Source organism: Ambystoma mexicanum, chromosome 8, assembly GCF_040938575.1.
Source record: "Ambystoma mexicanum isolate Mex_15411 chromosome 8, UKY_AmexF1_1, whole genome shotgun sequence".
NCBI lineage: Eukaryota > Metazoa > Chordata > Amphibia > Caudata > Ambystomatidae > Ambystoma > Ambystoma mexicanum.
In genome coordinates, this window is record NC_090929.1 from 1,519,411,062 (window position 1) to 1,519,431,370 (window position 20,309).

General features: G+C 45.5%; 1 long non-coding RNA gene across 1 annotated transcript in view; it reads right to left on the reverse strand.

Annotated features, from left to right (window-relative positions):
- Positions 1-10,474: 10,474 nt before the first annotated feature.
- The window catches only part of LOC138473181 (uncharacterized), a 30,869-nt gene continuing 21,034 nt past the window's right edge, over positions 10,475-20,309 (reverse strand). The window contains exon 2 of the long non-coding RNA XR_011268731.1: positions 10,475-13,814. This is a non-coding gene — a long non-coding RNA (uncharacterized lncRNA). The remainder of the gene's footprint in view (positions 13,815-20,309) is intronic.

A 20,309-nucleotide genomic window follows, 5' to 3' on the forward strand; every position in this document is an offset into this window, starting at 1 on the left:
ATGTACTCCTGCAGAGCAGAAGTCATTTGGTCACACATGCCACCACCTTCAATCTGAACACTGAATCTGCGAATGTGTGGGCCTGCACCCGCAGAGCTCTGTGCATGCACCAGGTGTTCCTGAGCTGTCAAAAATAACTGAATTAGTACATGTTTCATGGTGCCTAGCAATTTGGCTGAGTCCAGGGTGAAATATTTCTAACATGATTTACAGGTATCAGCACTTCCCCAGGTCCCCAGACACTTTTATCTGTGGGGGTCAGAGTAAGAGAGTCCTCTCTCTCTGGCATACATATTTTTTGTGATGACTTTTGGGAGGGCTGTGCTGAAAATGTTTACATAATTATATTTTCAATTGTTTATTGGCTAAAAGAACATATTTAACCTTAACAATTTCACAAATTCAAATTACACAAATTGTTAAAAAACATATCATAAAATGTCATAAAATTGCTGAAGTATTCATTTAATTAAGATCCAGTCACAAATCATCATTAAGGGCCTCATTACACGGACGGCGGTAAGGGTTAACGGTCACCGTTAATGGCAACAGTGACCGTTAACCCTTACCGCCGTACTACGAGGTCCCTTTGCGGGTTGGAGGATTTAACGCCTGCTTCTTGCAGGCGTTAAAATCCAACCCGCTAAGGGACCTCGGAGCTAATTACGACACCGCAAAATTGCGGTGCCGTAATTAGCGCCTTCCCCATTTCCATAGAGCCCTATGGGGCAGAAATGGGAATGGGGAAGGGCAATGGCGGAAAGGGGATTTACCGCCCCTCCAACCTTGGAATGGGGCGGTAAATCCCCTTTCCACCAAGGCGGTGCCGGTATTTTACCGGCATGAGCCATGGCGCTAATAGCGCCATGGCTCACCGCCTACCGTGTAATGAGGCCCTAAGACTTGAAGTGTTACTGCAATAGAAAGCGAAATTGCAAAACCCCTCAAACAGGCCCTCCAAAAAGCAGTTTTATCAAAAAAAACTGCCATTTCTCCTAAATTTAGCAAAATAACAATCTCTTTTGGGACAGTTGGGGGCAATTCATTACTAGATGTTCAAGCGTTTCAGGAATTTATGTATCCTGGCAGAAACAGCAACGATATCCCCTAGGGGTATTCACTTTGTATCTTTGCAGGATTTGTTGTTTTCATCAAATTCCAGCAAAATGTAGAGAATTCTCGTTGTGCTTATTGACAAGGAAAAAAGGTTCCAGTGCTGGGCCAGTCTGCCCCTATACTTATGTTCATGTGTCAAATGACTGAGACACTTCTGTTGATGATATTTTTCCATCAAAAGGCACCAGTCAGAGTGATTCAAAACCTTCATTACGCTGGATGGGTTACTTGCAAGATCCGCTGTCATACCCAAATCTTTGAGAACGTCATCACAGCATAAAGCAAAATTGTTTAAGTAGTTGTTCTCCCCCTTCTGCATCACTTGCCCCAATTCAGAATAGAGAGTATTAACACACGGCACCAAAAACCTTCGATAAAACGACAGTTTTTTCCATTTTGCGGTTGAATAAATTCCACTCATACCTAACTCAAACAGAATTGCAGTGGTCAGAACTGAATTAGGGATGCCCATAACCCTTCTCCAGATCTTACTTTCCTGTCTGGTTAAAAGGGCCATGACCCAATCCGGATATACTTCAATTCCATATGTCAACTTTGGTACCACCACACCAACATAATATTTGACAAGCGGAATAATTGAATATTGATAATATCTATTTTTTACAAAAACATCTGTGGGATGAGTTCCACCTTCCGTCTAAAGTATTTTCTAACTTCCTCCTTTTTTGAACGCACTTGGAAGAACCCCAAATAATTCATACTATTTAAGTTTTCGAGCCACTCTCCACCCATAAACCATTTTCATTCAGCCACTATATTTCCAGAGGAGAAATTCAAAACCTTTGTTTTGTTTACATTGATTTTAATGAGTTTTCTACAATAAACTTTTCAAAAGGAATTCAGTAATCTCTGCAGGCCAGACTTTTCAAAGGAATTCAGTAATCTCTGCAGGCCAGCCACTGATGCATCCATCTGTATGAAGTCATCCGCATAAGCAAGGCCAAAGACTATGTTGTCAAATTTTTGGGGAAATAAGTGAGTTAGGCTCTAACATTTATCAAACATCAAAGACCTAAAGGTTGAAAAGACAGGGGGCCAAAATGCACCCCTGTCTTAACCCATTGCTCACCAACATTTCCTTGGTCAAAGTTGCCAGCTTATTCAGTTTGACCTGGAGCATGGTATTTTCTAATAATTAATTTTAGTAGGCCTTGTGGTATCCCCCACTTTGTTAGTTTGGCCCAGAGCAGATTTCAGATTATCATGTCAAAAGCCGTACTAAGATCAATTGTGGCTACATTAGTGGTCTTGTATCGCCCCTCTTGTACCAAGTCCTGGCAGATTTTGAGGATCAATCCATGAAGGGAGGTCCTGTGGGACTTTCTAAAACCTGTCTGTACTATTTGCCCAATCCTTGAGGTGTCTAAGAAGGGCGATGGCAACTATCTTGCTGTCCGCATCAATATTTGAAATTGGTTTCTGGGGTATGAGCGCAGGCTGCGTTTATAGACAGGGATGCTATATGAAATCCTCCAGGAGGATGGATATCTTTCTTTGGCACAAATATCTACAAATAGGTACGCCAAAATACTAGCCCAACAATGTGGGCTTTCTATGAATAACTTAGTTGAAAGTTTGTTAGGGCCCGGGGCTCTAGAATTGCTAGATCGCTTAATGATGTCCAAGATACTTGCCGTAGAGAAATCCAAACCGTTATAAGAGCCAACATTTGGCTTGGCAGGGTCCGTCTCTCCTTGTCACTAGCCTATAATGCACTAAAATGGGTGATGCAGGTGTTTTCTGGTACTGTGTTTACTTGGACCGCCTTAGAAGAATTCCTTAATGAGTTCACACAGGCCCAGAAAGTTGTCCCTGCCCAGAAAGTTGTCCCTTGATTACTACTCATATAGTCCAACATCTGTAACGAGTCTTGATGTTGAAGTCTGGCTCTCTGACATTTGGACCAGTTGCGATATTTCAGTGAAAGTTTTTTAATAAGAATTTACCAACCTAATAGTGGTCCTCACCTCACACCATTTGCTCATCATATTTGTGATTGATTATCCTTTCTTTTTTAGGATTGGAATTCTCCCCACTTCCCCCCGCCCCGCTCCACAATTTATCCCATCATACTCTCTATTTTTTCATTACATTTTCTAATTGAGTTTATTGTCCAAACTGCTCTATTGCCCCCCATATTGATGGTTATCTCAGGAACATACACTTTCCCCTCGTCAATGGGTTGAAGTTTAAGGGTGCAACTTAAGATACAGTGGTCACTCAACAATGTGTCACAAATACTCAGTCCCAAACAATTGTGGAATAAGAAACTGTCCACAAATATGTAGTCCAGTGTGGATCTAGACTCATTCCTAAATCATGTATATTTCCCCTGTTCGTCTCCCTCAATCGCCCCGTTCAACTTCATAAGGCATGTGAATGCATAGATTTGGACCATTTACTTCCATTTCCCATGTTCTTAATAAGGCAATCAGAAGATGCTTGCCAGTCGGCTTCAACATAGGGCCTACATAGACTGTTCAAATCACCAAGGATAATTACATGGCACAACGGGCTACACACTTTCCATTTGCTAATTTCCACACTTAACTTGACCAGAAAATGATCCAAAGGCCTCACTTTAAAGTGACAATAAATACACAACAGGACTATGGGTGGGTGGATAACCTGTACCAAAACCCTAACATTTTCACACAAAAAGTATACAGGTGGAGTAAACTGATAGTCAATTATGAAATTTAGTGGGACCTAAATTACCCTCCAACCGTGCTAACTATGCCCTAATGTTGCAGCATATCCCTAGATGCCAGTGGTGCACTGCCTATCTAGGGTGAGGGGACAGTAAGAGGCTTGCCCTACAACTACTAGAGGCAACAAAAAGAACCAAAACAACAACAAAAAACACAAGTAAGACTAAAACCACATCGGGACACTTTGCGTTGTGCCAAAAAGTGATAGAGATCAAGCAGGAGGTCTGGTTACTTTAATTACCCTGCTTTTCTAACTAATAAATGACTTTACATCAAGTAAAAAAACAACTCAGAATTCTAAGAGCTGTATGTAAGTCCTTGAGTACGTGAGTACTGATTTAAGTATCCCTGGATTATTGGTAGCTCCTCGATGAAATTGGCCACATGGTTTCAGTGTTGTGTATGAGTGCAACCACTTTCTTCAGGGCCTGTTGTGCCTGAATTTGCACCAGATGGAACTGCTGGGTGGAGGACGGTGACTGCACCCCAGTGTGCAGCCCCAAGTCGTACCTTAGCCCCCTTGGGGTATTTCCTCTTCAGAAAATGGACTGTTAAGTAATCCAAACTGCCTCACAAAGTATAACTTGGAATTTCAAGTAGTTTTTTACTTGATTTTAAGTAATTTCCTAGTTAAGAAAGAAGGGCAATTAAAGTAACGAGACATCCTGCTTGATCTCTATCACTTTTGGGCACATCGCGAAGTGTCCCGATAGTAGTTTTAGTTTTATCTGGGTTTTTTGCTTTGGTTCTTTTTGCTGCCTCGAATAGTGGTATACTCACTTTAGAGTGCCAATAAATGTTAATCAATGAAAATGATGATGCCATTGCATAAATTCATCTAAAATTCAACCCGCAACGCACCAGTTATTGAGGCTACTTGCTTTGCATTATTCAAACCATGACCCATTCTTAATAAAGATATCAACCCCCATTTGGTCGTCCCCTGAGCCCTTTTGTAGGGACTTGAAAAAATGCTTGGTACCCTTCAACGCTTGAGGGCACTAATAACCAATGTTCTTTAAGGCAAATAATGTAATGATTTCTTAAAGAGTTAACAACTCTATGTTATTAAAAAGCTTGGCATGCCCCTGGGAATTCCATGAAAGGAGGCCAATGGTCGCAATTGCAGCCAAACAGGAGGATTTCTACTGTGCACATTCCTGTCAAAATGAATAGCTCTTGAGATCCATGACCAATCTTTATTTTAACTCTCCTTATTAGGCATACGCTCTACAAATCCTACCCATCTCTGGGGTGCCCCCTATTTCCAAGCGAGACCACCAAATCTTTACAGTTGTTTGCCTCAGACTGTAGCAAGGGATTGCGCTTCTTAGTCTGGGATTCCCTGCTTGTCTCCCTTATGTTAAAGCCCAATTATTTTAATTCAGCGCTTTCCCGAAATAGCCTCTAACACTAAATTTGACGATACATGAATAGAGACAATATTCGTACAACCTAGAGGACTAAATTCTACACAATTAATATCTCTGGTACTCAGGCCGTAAAGATTTGGAATCTCCGAGAGGATCATTAGGATGGCCGATTTACTGACAGTAAGACGGGAGCCATTTTTAAAGTTACATTCCAACTCCAAAATGTGATTTTGCCTAGTAGATTTATTTCTACTATCCTCCCATTTAACAGCACTGTTGACCAAGCCATACTGTCCCCATTGGAATCCCCGGTTTCAATTGGCTTATCACTCCCAGATAAAACCTTTAAGATGCTAAAAACTCTGGACGCTTATCTCCCTTCAAGTTTACCATCACCATACACTAGAGCAGTGGTCTTCAAACTTTTTTGGCCAGGGCCCCCCTGAGCAACATTTGGGCAGGTCGGGACCCCCCAGAAATGCCAAATGGACAGTATATATTGCGCGCCGTCACCTGCTCCCATCAAAGTCGCTGGGCTCCCTCATCCCACTCCTACCCAGTCGCTGGTCTCTCCCCACCCCATCACACACCCAGGGCTCTCCCCACTCTGCTCCCATCACTATCCCATGGTTCCCGCCCATTGTGCTCCCACCATAGTCCCTCGGTTCCCCCATCCCGTTCCCAACACAGTCTGAGGGCCAGTGGCGGCTGGTGAATCTTTTTTAAGTGGAGGGGCATTAAGGGGAGGTTCGGGGGGGTTTCCCCCTGTGAATTTTTTTTTTAAATAATAGGTTAAAATGTTGCATTGTAGAGCATACTTTTAACAAAAAATGGGTAAATAGCCAAACAGTTTGCAATTGTTGCTGGGAGTCCAGGGGGCAGGCATTGATATTTTATTTCTATCGCGCTCGTACACAAGTGTTTCAGAGCGTGACAAGGCAAGGGAGGGGAACAGAGGAGAATAAAACAGCGATCTTACTAGGCCCAGTGACATTGAGAACGCGCAAGTGTGAGGGGAAAAGTGCATGGAAGGGGGGAGAAGTGGAAGTGCGAAGCAGAGATGAAACAGATAAATAACAATAAATAAATAATAAAGGCAACAAACAGTGGTAGTGCAGCCAGCAATTTGCAAGTGCTACGTTTAAGGCAGCAGACAGGGTAGGTCTGATAAGTGCAGGAAGAAAGATGGTTCTCCTCAAGTTTTAGAGTGGCAGGGCGCTGTTCCAGAGGGAGGCCCCAGCCGAAGACGGAGATCTACCCCCAGCTCGTTTCTTTGATAAACGACTGACCCTGAGGGAGTTGGAGGTAGAGGAGTGAAGAGCTCGAGAGGGGAGGTATTTGCGGAGGAATAGCTGAAGGTATTTTGGACCGAGGCCCCAGAAAGCCTTGTGGACAAGGCAGAGGGTTTTGAATGATAGATGTCCGGTAAAAAGATACCATCCCTGTCCCCTGGGCCCCACTGGTCCTAACACAATGAACATGATTATGTGTATATGCAAGACGCTGCACATTCATACAGCAATCACTCTATCATTCACATGAGCATCCATCACCATACACTCACTCATAACGCATCCATACACATGTTTAAATAAAAACAATGAACATAAACGTACCTTCTGCATTGGCCTGTGTGTGGGTGCTGCTCCAGCTGCTCTGTCCGTATGTGCGAGGAGGCGCAGGAGCTCCCCCTCGGACATACAGACATGCAGTGCCCCAGCCAGCATTTCCAATGAGCTATGCAATGCTGGCGAAGCAAAACGCCCCAGCACTTGCATGGCTCAGTGAGCATGTGCGGCTGGGGAACTAAACTGAACTGTCAAAGGGAAACAGTGTTTCCCTTTGACAGTTCAGCCAGCCCAGGAGCACTCCATTAGCTGGATAAAGCAGCTGAGGGAGTGCTCACTGTTTCACTGGGCTGGCTCCTTAGCTCCTCCATAATGGGTGAGGGGCCACTATGCAGTTAGTAATGTTGACCATTGTTGCTGAATATATCACAATTTACTTACATTTTAACACAAAGCACCCCTTTGGGTACTATTGAAACAGTGGGCTTCATAACTACTCTGGCGGTAGCTGTGCCGGTAAAACCGGCACGGCTGCCACTGGAGTTGCATCCGGGTCTGGCACCCGCGAATGGGCAATTACTAGGTCATGCCGAGTTAGGCAGACATGATAATTGCCCTTTCGAAGGTGCCGGTAGATCCCCATTCCCATTTGAGCCCCATATGGCTCAAATGGGAAGGGGGAGCTCGGATGCACCGGCACCGTTAATAACGGTGCTGGTGCATCCGACGAGCTGAGGTCAGACCTGGCGGGGGCTGTCAAGCACCCACGAGCACAACTCTTACTATGGCGGAACGGTAGCAACGGTGCCGGTAGCTTACTAGCACCGTTGTTACTGGTCCGCCATAGTAGTAATGAGGCCCAGTCTGTGACTAAAGGAATGAATATCCATTTACAACTGTGGGCCACTTTTTCATTGTTGCCTGAGACAGTTTCATGCTTCAGCCCGCCCATGTGGGCCACCCCTGCCCATTTCTTCCAATCTAAAAAAAAAAAAAAAAAATCTTTTTTCATGCTGAGCTCTCAGGGCCCCCCTGGGATGCACCCGCGGACCCCTAGGGGGTCGCGACCCACAGTTTGAATACCACTGCACTAGAGGTTTAGACAAGGCGTACAGTTTGGAAACAAATGTTTCTGCATCCTCATCAGGACCTTTTTCCAGAACTGTTTGTGCCACCCTAGTATAGGATGGCTTTATCCTATACGGATTCAAGTCCGATGATTTTGGTCCATGGTAGTCCTTCAGTGCAGATTGATTGTTAATTAGTTGGTAGGGTCAATGTTCAGAATTGAGATGATGCGGCCTGTTATTTTTGCGGCAATGGCATACTTTCCTCATTGCTTGTACAGTCAGCCTCTGAAGAAGCCCTAAAATGTATCCTTGTATCAGAAAAAGGAAAATCTACTTGAGTGCCAGTAGTAGTTCCCGACATCCCGTGCCCCTTTGGCCTCACTTTAGCTGGTTCCTGTTGCATGTACTGGGGCACCGCCCGCTGTGCTTCGGGAAGATTTTTAATAGTGAAGTCACTTGTGTCGGTCTCAACCGACACCCGGGATGGCTCATTTATCGATGCAGCAGACAAAACAAAATGCACCACGGGTTTCTCATGAACCAGTGCGTTATTACTGTGGCCTGGTATAGTGATGTAGATCAAACTCTTCTCCTTAGATGATGTTTTGAGTCCCTCTGATACTGCCATGAGATCGCTCTCCCCAGGTGGCCGAAGCATTGCGCTTTGTTCTCGAGGATCCAAAACAGCCAGATCAACAGTGTCTGTCGATACTGAGGCCACTTTGTTCCCCATTATCGAGGTTAGCCATCGGCACAGATCGATTTAATTCAAGCTTAGCAGTGACAGGCATAGTCATCTTTTCCGTTGAAGGCACCGTCTTTTTTCTCAATGCTGGAGGTGGCACATTCGGGCCAGTCTGGTTTTGTAGATCTATCAGTAATAGGTTTCAGTACAGCCTTTTCCGTTACTGGTATAGATTTTGTCTGTGATGCCCCCGATTTAACAAATGCTTCTCTAATGGTTTGATTCCGAAGATATTTTCTCGGTGACTTGTTATTGCCCATTACTTTGTTGCCATTTTTCCTGCTTTTGCTCGTCTGCGGCTCCAAGTTGTTTCGCTTGCATCAGGCTTTCTTGTGAGGCGATTTTGCTGGTGTTTTAACATCCACCTGAAGACCAGTGTCAAAAGGGCCTGTACGTTCACTAATCGTATCATTTGTAGCCTCCACATTGGTATCCATGTTTTCCCGTATCAAGATCACTGAGTTCTGAAACATTTGTATAGCCAAAGAAAGGTCTGAATTACCACTAATTTGATCAAGGAGTCCAATATTTTGAGACACAGATCTAGGCAAAAAGTGGGCTTTATGGTCTGCCTCATTTGTAGCTGTATCCAGTCTCTTTTGAATAAAGTCGAGAACGATTGTGTGAAGTTTGAGCTAATTTTTGATGCTTTCATACAGCGTAATAAATGATGAGAGAACAAAGTTCAAAGCATAAGTCTGCTGCCGGCTCTGCGATGTTGTTTGACTCCTTTTGAACTGGGCTGGCGGCGATGTTTCGTTGAGGAGTGGGCGCATACAAGGTTTCTGACGTGTTGGTAACATAATCATGATCTGCCTGGTCAGAACATATAGTGCAGTTCAAAGTCAAACTATTCTGAGCATTGTCTTGATTACTCCCGTCAGGTGTCCCTCCGTGATGTTCACAATTTCCCCATTTAGCTCCAGAGAATTTGGGGCTTTCTCCAGAATTTGGATTCCCGTACCAAAACCACCGCCATTGGATGGCTGCGTGGAAATATGATCAGGGACCTTTCCTCCTGATTTACCAAATCCTGGGCCCCTTGTGGTTTGTGGGGGGAGAGATGGCAGGGGTAAGTTCCTTGCCATCTCAAACATTTTTTCAGAGATAGTGGCGTCAGAGACCTTGGCAAGAATTCTCAATGAATACATAGTTAAAGGCAACCAATTATAACAGTCACTCACCAGGTTGCTGAGTCCTCAAGTTTCCAGGAAGATGTGGGACCCCATCAGATTTCTTTGTTTGATGCAGCACTCCTGTCCCGGTGTACAAAACACACTAAACACACAGCTCACACACCACGCGCGCTCTGCACTGGCTCTGTGAGTTTGTAGCTTCAGCTCCTCCTTGCAGGATGAAAAAGAAAGAAAGACTGCCACGGGTCTTCGACGCCAACACAGAGTTAAGGTTGCACAGGGTCTGCCACGAGTTCAGCTTGCACACTAGATGTAATACTCCAGCTGTGTTATTCCCATAAAGTGGCTGGGGCAAATGCCTGGCCCATGTGACAAGAACCTGCAAAAAGGGTGGGGCAAGGTGGGGAAGGACAGGGGATCCTCACCACACCACACCCAGGCACAACATCAAGTAGCAGGAGATGGCACCAGTCCCCCTTGGGACCAAACGTCCTAAGAGTCAGGCAAGAGACTTTGTCACACAACACTAACCATAGGCTTCAACTGGCTCATAAACCATGGCATGCAGTTATTCCTGTCCCTCTATCCTCCCCTGCAGAGTACGTTAGAGGTAGAGGAGCAGACAGAGACATGGAAGAAAAGACCGACATTCATGGAGAGACTGCCAAGGCTGTTGGACGCTTACTGACAAGTTGCTTTTTGTCTAACAACGCAGTACGGATTACAACACTGGCAACGAGTCGGGATACTTTATTTGGGATCATCAGAAGCATTACAACAAAATAAAAGTACTTTACCAGGAAGTAACAACAACAATGAAGCAACAATATGCAGAGAACTACAGCACCACCACTATGTTTGTGTCATCCTGATAAACCATCCATACCATAGGACCAGTGGCTCAAAAGGTCAAATAGTTACGTTTAAGCACTGGATGGCACGAAATCTAAAGAAGCAGATGAAAAGCGATGTTACTAACCTATCTAGGCATCAAAGGACACAGTGGATTCGAGATCCATTCCAGATGTCACGCTACAAAATGCAGATGAAGATTTGAAATGTATGCAGAAGCACCCACAAGGTTTGAACGATTTGATGGGAATGACAATGGGGTCTCATTACGAGTTTGATGGTGTGGTGAAAAAGAAGCGGTAAATCTTTTACTGGCACTTTTCTGGGCAGTAACAGAATTTGCAGCACTTTTACTGCATCACTGAATTCAGAGTTTTGACTTTGAGATTAAAGATTTACCTCCAGCAAGATGCTGGAGACAAATCCATTACTTTATGGCTAAAAGTCTGCAAATGTGATTCCATCACAGCTTGCGGTAAATCTGCTACAAATCACCCTCTAAAAAAGGGTACATCTAGGTAACCCTCCAAAAAAGGCCCACGCATGCCGCCTCAACAAATGTCCAGAGAACTCATGAATATCCCAGACCCTTTCTACAAACCCAAATCCAGAACCCCTTGAAGATGCCCATACAGACTGCCAATCTACAAGGGTACATTGAGATGCCTAACTATACAAATGCTTATCTAGTTGCTTTACAAGTCCCCAACACAAAACCCTTCCAAAGTCTATTAGCCATGGTTCAATCCCAAGGCTCCTCTTAGAAGCCCTATCCAAAGAGCACCTGGAAAGATGAAATCCTGGTATTCTCTACAAAGTCCAATCAATAAAACCTATAACTTTTAATCATAGTGCCCCTCTACATAGCCCATGTCCAATCCTGATGATCCTGTCCACAAAAAAAAGAAATTCCCACAATGTCCCATCCTGCTGCCTTCACCACAAAACTGCATCAGAAATCATTTTGGCACGGTCCAATCCTGCCCCCTCTATACAAAGCCCCATCCCAAACTCCTCTAACATGGTTCAATTGTGATGCTCTCTCTACCAAACTTCATCCAAAGCACCTCTAACAATGTCCAATCCTGAGGCTCTCTCTGAAAAGCACATCCAAAACCACTGTCAAGCTAATATTCTGACCCCTCTCTACATGCCCCTGCCAGAACAGCTCTAAAAAGGTAATTAAGACCTAAGCTCTACAAAGCCCAATCCAGCCCCCCTCCACAAATCCACAATTCGACACCTACAAACTTCCAACATCTAAAACCACCCCTACAAAATCACTTCCCCTTTATTAAATGTATTCATACTCCTCCTCCACAAGGAGCACCTTATCCTCTTTTAAAAACACCATTCCCCCACACCCTTTCAAAACTGCGCCCAATCTGAAAGTGCAACCGGGTTTACTACAAATGCTAATCTGCACATGAAATCAGACATCCCTCTCTGTACAAGACAAATCCACCACTCTGAATAAGACCACAAGAAATCTGCCATCTGCGTAAGACAATTCTCCACTGCACATGATCAGACCCGTTTCTTGGCCCGCACGAAGAGGGCAGCTGCCCAGAGTGCAATTGCCCCAGGGGGCTCAAATTGCCCTGAGGGGCTGATTGCCCTTGGGCAGACGCGATTACTCTGGAGCCACACGGGCTATTAGCGGCAGCAGATGCTGCCTGTTACGTACCAACGTTACATAATACTATGTGCAGCCCGGGCCCCCATTTTCTCAAGTTTCGCGCTAAAGCTTGGGGACAAAAGGGTGGCACTCACTGGTGTTCTTGATAACTGTTGATCTCAGTGCGGGGACCAAAAGAAGGTAAGAAACCACTACTTGTGTTATATTCTTTTATAGGGTTCTATTGCGCTTTTAAGAGCTACGAATGTCGTGTCGCAACGCTACACATCATGCAGGAATGCAGGTACAATTAATAATGGATAATTCTTTCCGCTTTGAAATTTACCTTTTAGCAACGCTTCAAACACTACTGGTATCTCTGTGGGTTAACCTCCAGCTTCACGTTGCAAACATCTGGTTGAGAAGGCAATGTGTGATAGTGGGTGGTTAATGTTACTGTTGCAATGATTTGCACATTATTAATTTGTAGGTCTCAAGTTCGAATCCTGGCAGGGTAGCGATCATTTTAACCTTCTCAGACCAATTAAACGGGTGCTGATCAGCCTAAGTTATTAAAGTTTATCGGCACCCATCAACCTGTGCGCCATACGCATGTGCAATACCAATAATAACCAACAGCACTTTCCAAAGGGGCCGTTTTGAAACGATCCAAGCGCTGCATGCTGTATCAGCGCGGAAACACGTTCCGGCCAGACCCCAATTAGCACTATAGGAAAAATGCTGCAAACAAAGTTTTTAACAAACAAGGCAGATAGGCGTAGGTGGTCTTTCAACATAACAGTACAACCAAATAAATGGAGAATCAGCCCAATAGACAGGATCAGATAGCACTCAATGGCTGTTGAAAAAGATAGGCTCCCCGTGGCCATCAGCACGTGGGGGGGTGTAATGGGCATCTTGACTGGGAATCAAAAGTGGGACTGGAATTGTTTTTCCAAGTGGCCCCATGTTAACATATATTGAAAGTTTTGTAACACATGTTTTACTTCATCCCACTCAAAAGTGGCCCAAGGTACAGAGGCCCACTGGGAAAATCGCAGGGGATGTGCAACTTTTTTGCACATAGTGCTCCCCAACATCAGCACCAGCCCGGGGAATACTACCACTGTGGCCCACTTTGGCAGCCACCAGCATCGGGCTGGGGCATAAAATTGGCTTGGGCACCAATGAAAAAGTGGCCCACAGTTGCAAATGGCAATTCTATGTCAAGACCGGAGGCTCCCATTAGGCTTCCCTTTCTTTATTTATATATTTAAAGAAAGTGCTCAGCAGCAAGATATTTTCACATAAACAGAAGATATGAACATAAGTTTAACAGTGAAATGACAAGAGGTGGTTTATAAACCCTGTAAACAGACAAACTACATTTCCCAGAGGTCTGGGAGAAAGTCCAGTCCAAGGTCAGCAAACATGTGACCAACATCCACCAATGAGGTAACCGGTCCCCACATAAACAGTCTTGAATATGATGCACTTCCTCTTTTGGAGCTGCGAACTTGAGCAAAAGAAGATTCGTAACTGTAGTCAACTCGTAGTAGTAAGTAAAGAAGGAGCTCTAGATTAGGCGGATTTGTCGGCAGAAGCTGTCAAGAGAGAGAGATATAACTGGAGTTAGATCATGTATATTACAACCCTAGTTCCCAGAGAAGGGAGGGAGAGAAATATGTTATGTTATTCCAAAGAAAACAGTCATGCATCTGAAAACATATAACAATTATTAGCGCAGATAATGTTCATTAGACTTGGTGTAACCCGATTTCTCGCCGGGTGGGATAATGCTTGCCTCCGTGTCTTTAATAGAATTAAGACTTTCTCGTAAGTTATTATGGAAAATCTTTATTCTATGTCAAGACCGGAGGCTCCCATTATGCTGGTTTAAAGTTTACTTACCACAATAGATGCTGGTTGTTCTACCGGTTTCAGGTAGAATTGCTTAAAAACCGATTCGCTTGACCAGAGATAAGTACATCATATTCAATCTGTTTTATTGATTATTCATATGTATTGCCTGTATGTTATTACATGATTATTTAAAAGTCAAATGTCTTAATTATTACTAAGTACGCCGTGCGCCGTATCATTTTCCCCTAAAGGGTTAATTTATCTTACCGACGCGCTACGCGTCGTCACCTCAGGATTTCTTCATCCGACGCCAGCTACTACCTGCTGGCGTCGGAGCACACAGCACGGAAACAGATTACATATTATTTCGGCTTTCTCGAGCCGCGTAGCCACAGAGACGAGGACCCGCCTTCACGAGCCCTCGTCCGCTCGCTCCGCCTGCTTCCCCGACCCGCGTTGAAATCAGCAAGCCGGGGAAGCAGCAAATCTAACCTCGCGTGACTGCGGTGCCTCCCGCGGTCACCAGAGGGCGTTCCTGCCCTTCCAGGTGCCTTACTCTGTTTTCTGGCGCTCACAATCGTATTTTTCGTTACGCGTCATAACGAATTTACGATTGTGAGAGCCAGAAGCAGATTGACCTTTACTTACTTGATTGATTAATGAACAGTCTTCATTCAGACGTTACGAAAGCATAAAAAAAATAAAAATTGAAAAAAGAGAAGACGTTTGGGGATACGCAAACCTAACACAGCCATTCTCACAGGGCTATATATATACTGAATTCCCATACTGTGAGCTTGGAGAGAAGGCAGTCTGTAACCACATCAAAAAAAAAAAAAAAAAAAAAAAGCAAAAAGGAAAGATATATATATATATATATATATATATATATATTTCATGAGAAGAATTAAAAAAAAAAAAAAGGATCAGGGAGTAGAGAGGTGCAGATTACAGCATGGCAGCTCAGTACTTCACTAAAGAGGACCAGGATTGGCCTGAATATGAGGAAGAAGCATATGAAATTGATGAAGTGGCGATGACAAGCAGCTTAGAGAAGGTGCTAAGTTCCTCGGTGGAGACTAGCATCAAGAAAGCTATATCAGACATGCTCCTGCCTATCCAGCAGCGCCTGGACGATGTAGAGGAACAGCTGCATGAGAACTCCCTGTCAAAGAAAAGAACACAAAAAGGAAGCACCTCTCAGAAGGTGGATGTATTCCAGCTCGCTTGACTAAAGACTCTACGACCCCCCCTGAGCCAGCCAGAATCAGCCACTGCTGCCATTTCAGATGCCTTCTCAAGGCTAAAAAAGGCCTTTTTGTAAAGGAAGGAAACCCCTTCCGCCGATGGACCCTCTTGCCCTGAGGAAGAAAACAGGGGCACCAGACCCTCGAGCCCGGAGGGATACCAACAGGGCTTTGAACAAGAAGGTTATGATGACAACAGGTTGTCTCCCCTCTCTGTTAATGATGATGCTCAATCGACAGGGTCGCTACCCTCTAACGCAGGGATTGTGGCAGCCCCCGTCCCTAGGAAGTCACTTAAGGAGCAGTCTTCCTCTAAAGGGATGTTTTCCCCAGAAGATCTAGTACATCCCAGATCTTCCGATTGGGAGCCGTCCCCAAGGACATTAGAGTACATCAAGGACAGACTTCGTAGGCCATTAGATAAAGAAGTCCGAGCAAGACTTAAAGCAGAGTGTCAAAGCCCGGTAATCCCAGACAAAATCGCCCCGACACCGGAGTTAGACTCCAAAATGATAACTTTCCTCGGAAAGAATGCTAAAGATCCAAGAAAAGGCATATATCGCGCCTGGAAATCTTGCCAGGACAGAGTGTTGGACGTCTTAGGTCCTTTAGCGAAAATGATGGATCTGGCCGAGGCAGCCATAGCTACAGCCGACACCATTGATCCAGTGATTCTGTCAGGATGGGCTCAATGAGCCATCTGTCTGCTGGCCAACGCTAGCTGTGCCATTTCAGCCAAGCGCTGCAAGGGTATGCTTCACAAAATAGACGCAAAACTAGCCGAGTTGGCAGACACCGAGTCCGGAGCCACCGCCCAGGGTCTGCTCTTCGGCGATTCCTTCGTCAAGGAAATGGCAAAATTCGTGGGCACATTTACTGCGCGACAAGGCACAATCCTCCATTAAAAGAGTCCCCTCTTCAAAAAATGTTGCCAGGGCAGGTCGAGGCAGAGGTCGCTCATCCGGCGGATACTTCTTTGACCGAAGACCTCAGCAATCCAGGGACCATCAAGCCTGGCAGAATCGCTCAGATACCTTCTTCCCATCGAGAGGGCGAGGAAGAGGTCGTAGTTGGAGGAGAGCCGCCCGGTACCCTGCACAGCAACAGACCTCAGGTCAGTCTACCTATCACAGTGCCCGCGCCATTAGTGCCTATAGGAGGGAGGCTAGGTCTTTTTGCGCATGCATGGGATTCCTTGTTAGGGGACGCTTGGGTCAGAGACACAGTTCGCGGCATGCGCCCAGAATTCTTCACACAACCTTTTCAGGTAGGCCGTCCCATTCCAATCGCTATGTCCAAGCAGGACGAGATAGAACTAGACAAGGAAATTCACAGTTTAGCACTAAAGCAAGCGATTCGAACCTGCACAAGTTTAGGCGGTTTCTTCAGCCCCATATTTCTAGTGCGCAGAAAACAGAAGGTACGTCCAGTGATAAAATCGTTGAGGGCCCTGAGGTTTATCATTTACCGCCACTTCAAGATGGAGGGTATTCACATGCTCAGGGACCTTTTGAGACCCAACGACTGGCTCATGCGGCTTGACATGAAAGATGCGTAACTCGCGGTGCCCATACATCAGGACCACGCAAGCTACCTAAGATTCTCCTGGGGACACCGAGACTGGGAATTCACGAGCCTTTCATTCGGTCTCTCTTCAGCTCCGTGGGCTTTCTCCAAACTTCTGAGACCAGTTGTGGCACATCTGAGGGAACAAGGCGTCAGACTGACAATATATTTAGACGATATTATCTTCATGGCGCAATCCCAAGCTCTGGTAGAGCAACAGACCAAGTTGGCCATAGATCTGCTACACAGTCTCGGATTCCTTATAAATTGGGAGAAATCTTTCCTTCAGGCATCCAAAACCCTAGGGTTTTTAGGATTCGTCATCGACACCGAAACAGCTCAAATCCGCCTTCCGGCGTCCAAGATCCACTCTACCAAACGGGAGATCCGCAGACTCCTACAGAGGGACGATATATCTCTCCGAGACTTAGCGAGAGTGATAAGCCTTCTTTCCTCTTCTATTCAAGCTATTTTTCCTGGACCCCTACACTATCGGGAGTTACAGAGACTAAAGGGACAGCATCTAAGACGCAGCCTTTCTTACTCACAACAACTGACTATCAACAGAGGCAAGAACAGAGCTCAACTGGTGGCTCGTACATATGGAGCCCTGGAACGGCCGGGCAATCTTCGGATCCGCTCCAGACATAGTGATAGAATCAGACACCAGTCATTCCGGCTGGGGAGCGAGATGCGGTCCAGTCGCCACAGGAGGGACATGGTCACCCCAGGAACTCGGTATGCATATAAACTGCCTTGAGCTCCTAGCGGGTTCCTTCGCGGTACGCTCCTTTACCAAAGACAGAGTGAGTTGTTGTATTTTACTCAAAATGGACAGCATTTCGGCGGTGAGATACATCAACCATCTGGGTGTTACCAAATCTCGGCTACTGGTGGAACTAGCCAAAGACTTTTGGCATTACTGCCTAGAGCACCGAATTTCTGTCACAGCGGAATATCTACCAGGCCTGACGAATGTAGTGGCGGATTGGTATTCCCGGAACACAGTCGATTACAGCGACTGGAGGCTCGACGGGGAAGTCTTCCTTCGGCTTCAGCAAATTTGGGGTCCCATGTCCAAAGATCTCTTTACCTCATGCCTGAACACTCAGCTACCAGTATTTTTCAGCTGGAATCCAGATCCAGCAGCGGCCGCTACGGACGCCTTTCTCCAGCATTGGATCGAAGGAGTACATTACGCCTTTCCCCCCTTCAACATGATAACACGGACCCTGGCGAAGGCCTGTCAGGAACAAACAGAGCTGGTTCTTATAGCCCCGGTCTGGACCTCTCAGATCTGGTATCCAGTTCTTCTGGAACTTTCTACAGATTTTCCAATCCTTCTACCCCAATTTCCAGATCTCCTGCTGAATCCTGCAGGACAGCGTCACCCTCTTCTCCTCCAAGGGTTTCTGGTCCTAGCAGCTTGGAGGATTTCAGGTCTAGGTGGAAAGTTCCAGGCATGTCCCACATGGCAGTCAGCCTCATCGAGGACAGTTGGGCCCCGGCCACTCTCAAAAGATACTCTAACTCATGGAACGCCTGGAGAAGCTGTTGTCAGGACAAAGGCTTACACCCAGTTTCGGCACCTGAAGAAGAAATTCTCAATTTCCTAGCGTCCTTGGTGGAAAAGGGTCTGGCCTACAGAACGGCCAACGCATATCGTTCCGCTATTTCAGCAGGCCACGACCCCATAAAAGGAATTCCAGCCGGTGAACACCATTTAGTCTGCAGGCTGCTTGAGGGTATCAGGCTTACTGCTCCGCCTCCGTCTCGTTACGATAAACTTTGAGACGTCAACAAAGTGTTGAACATATTTATATCCTGGCCAGATAATAAGGAGTTATCTCGCACGGCCATATCTGATAAGCTCACTACACTCCTCTGCCTCGTTTCTTGTAGGAGAGTTTGACGTCAGAGCCCTCGATCTGGCGGGCAGAACCTTCTCCCACGACGGCATAGTATTCCACATACATAGAAGGACGAAGTGTAACTCCAGAGTGATTTCCTACCCTGCCTTTAGGGATCAGCCAAGCTCTGCTTGGTCAGATGCCTCAAGGCTTACGAGGTGGTCACGGCTCCTCTCAGGACATCCCCTGATGGACAGCTGTGAATAGCCTTACGTAAGCCTCATAGAGCACTTTCCGCTCCGACCCTAGCACGCTGGGTGCGGTGGACCTTAACCCAAGCAGGTATAGATACCTTGCACTTCGGTGCCCACTCCGTGAGAGGAGCAATGGCTTCTAAAACTTTTCAAGTCGGGATCCTTGAGAATGGCGGTTTGGTCAAGCGAATCGGTTTTTAAGCAATTCTACCTGAAACCGGTAGAACAACCAGCATCTATTGTGGCAAGTAAACTTTAAACCAGCATAATGGGAGCCTCCGGTCTTGACATAGAATAAAGATTTTCCATAATAACTTACTAGAAAGTCTTAATTCTATTAAAGACACGGAGGCGAGCATTATCCCACCCGGCGAGAAATCGGGTTACACCAAGTCTAATGAACATTATCTGCGCTAATAATTGTTATAGGTTTTCAGATGCATGTCTGTTTTCTTTGGAAAAACATAACATATTTCTCTCCCTCCCTTCTCTGGGAACTAGGGTTGTAATATACATGATCTAACTCCAGTTATATCTCTCTCTCTTGACAGCTCCTGCCGACAAATCCGCCTAATCTAGAGCTCCTTCTTTACTTACTACTACGAGTTGACTACAGTTACAAATCTTCTTTTGCTCAAGTTCGCAGCTCCAAAAGAGGAAGTGCATCATATTCAAGACTGTTTATGTGGGGACCTGTTACCTCATTTGTGGATCTTGGTCACATGTTTGCTGACCCTGGACTGAACTTTCCCTCAGGCCTCTGGGAAATGTAGTTTGTTTACAGGGTTTATAAACCACCTCTTGTCATTTCACTGTTAAACTTATGTTCATATTTTCCGTTTATGTGAAAATATCTTGCTGCTGAGCACTTTCTTTAAATATATAAATAAAGAAAAGGAAGCATAATGCTCACCTCCGTTTCTTTATTAGAATTAAGACTTTCTAGTAAGTTATTATGGAAAATCTTTATTCATTCCTTTTATTACAGACTGTCTGGGGGTCATTACGACCCGGGCGCAAAGGGATACCGGGCACCGGTAATGACACTGGTGCCGGTAATCCCTTTGCGCCCTATTCCGAGGTCCTTTTGCAGGACCTTCCTTAACACCTGGTTTTAGCAGGCGTTAAGGACGGGACCCGCAAAGGGACTTCAGAACTAATGGTACCGTAATTTACGGTACCGTTATTAGCACCCTCCCCATTCCCATTGAGCCCTATGGGGGCTCAAATGGGAATAGGGATTGACATTTTCAATGGGGACTTACCAGTCCCGCAAAGGTCGGACTAGACCGGTAAGTCGCCATTGCACCAGGGCGGAC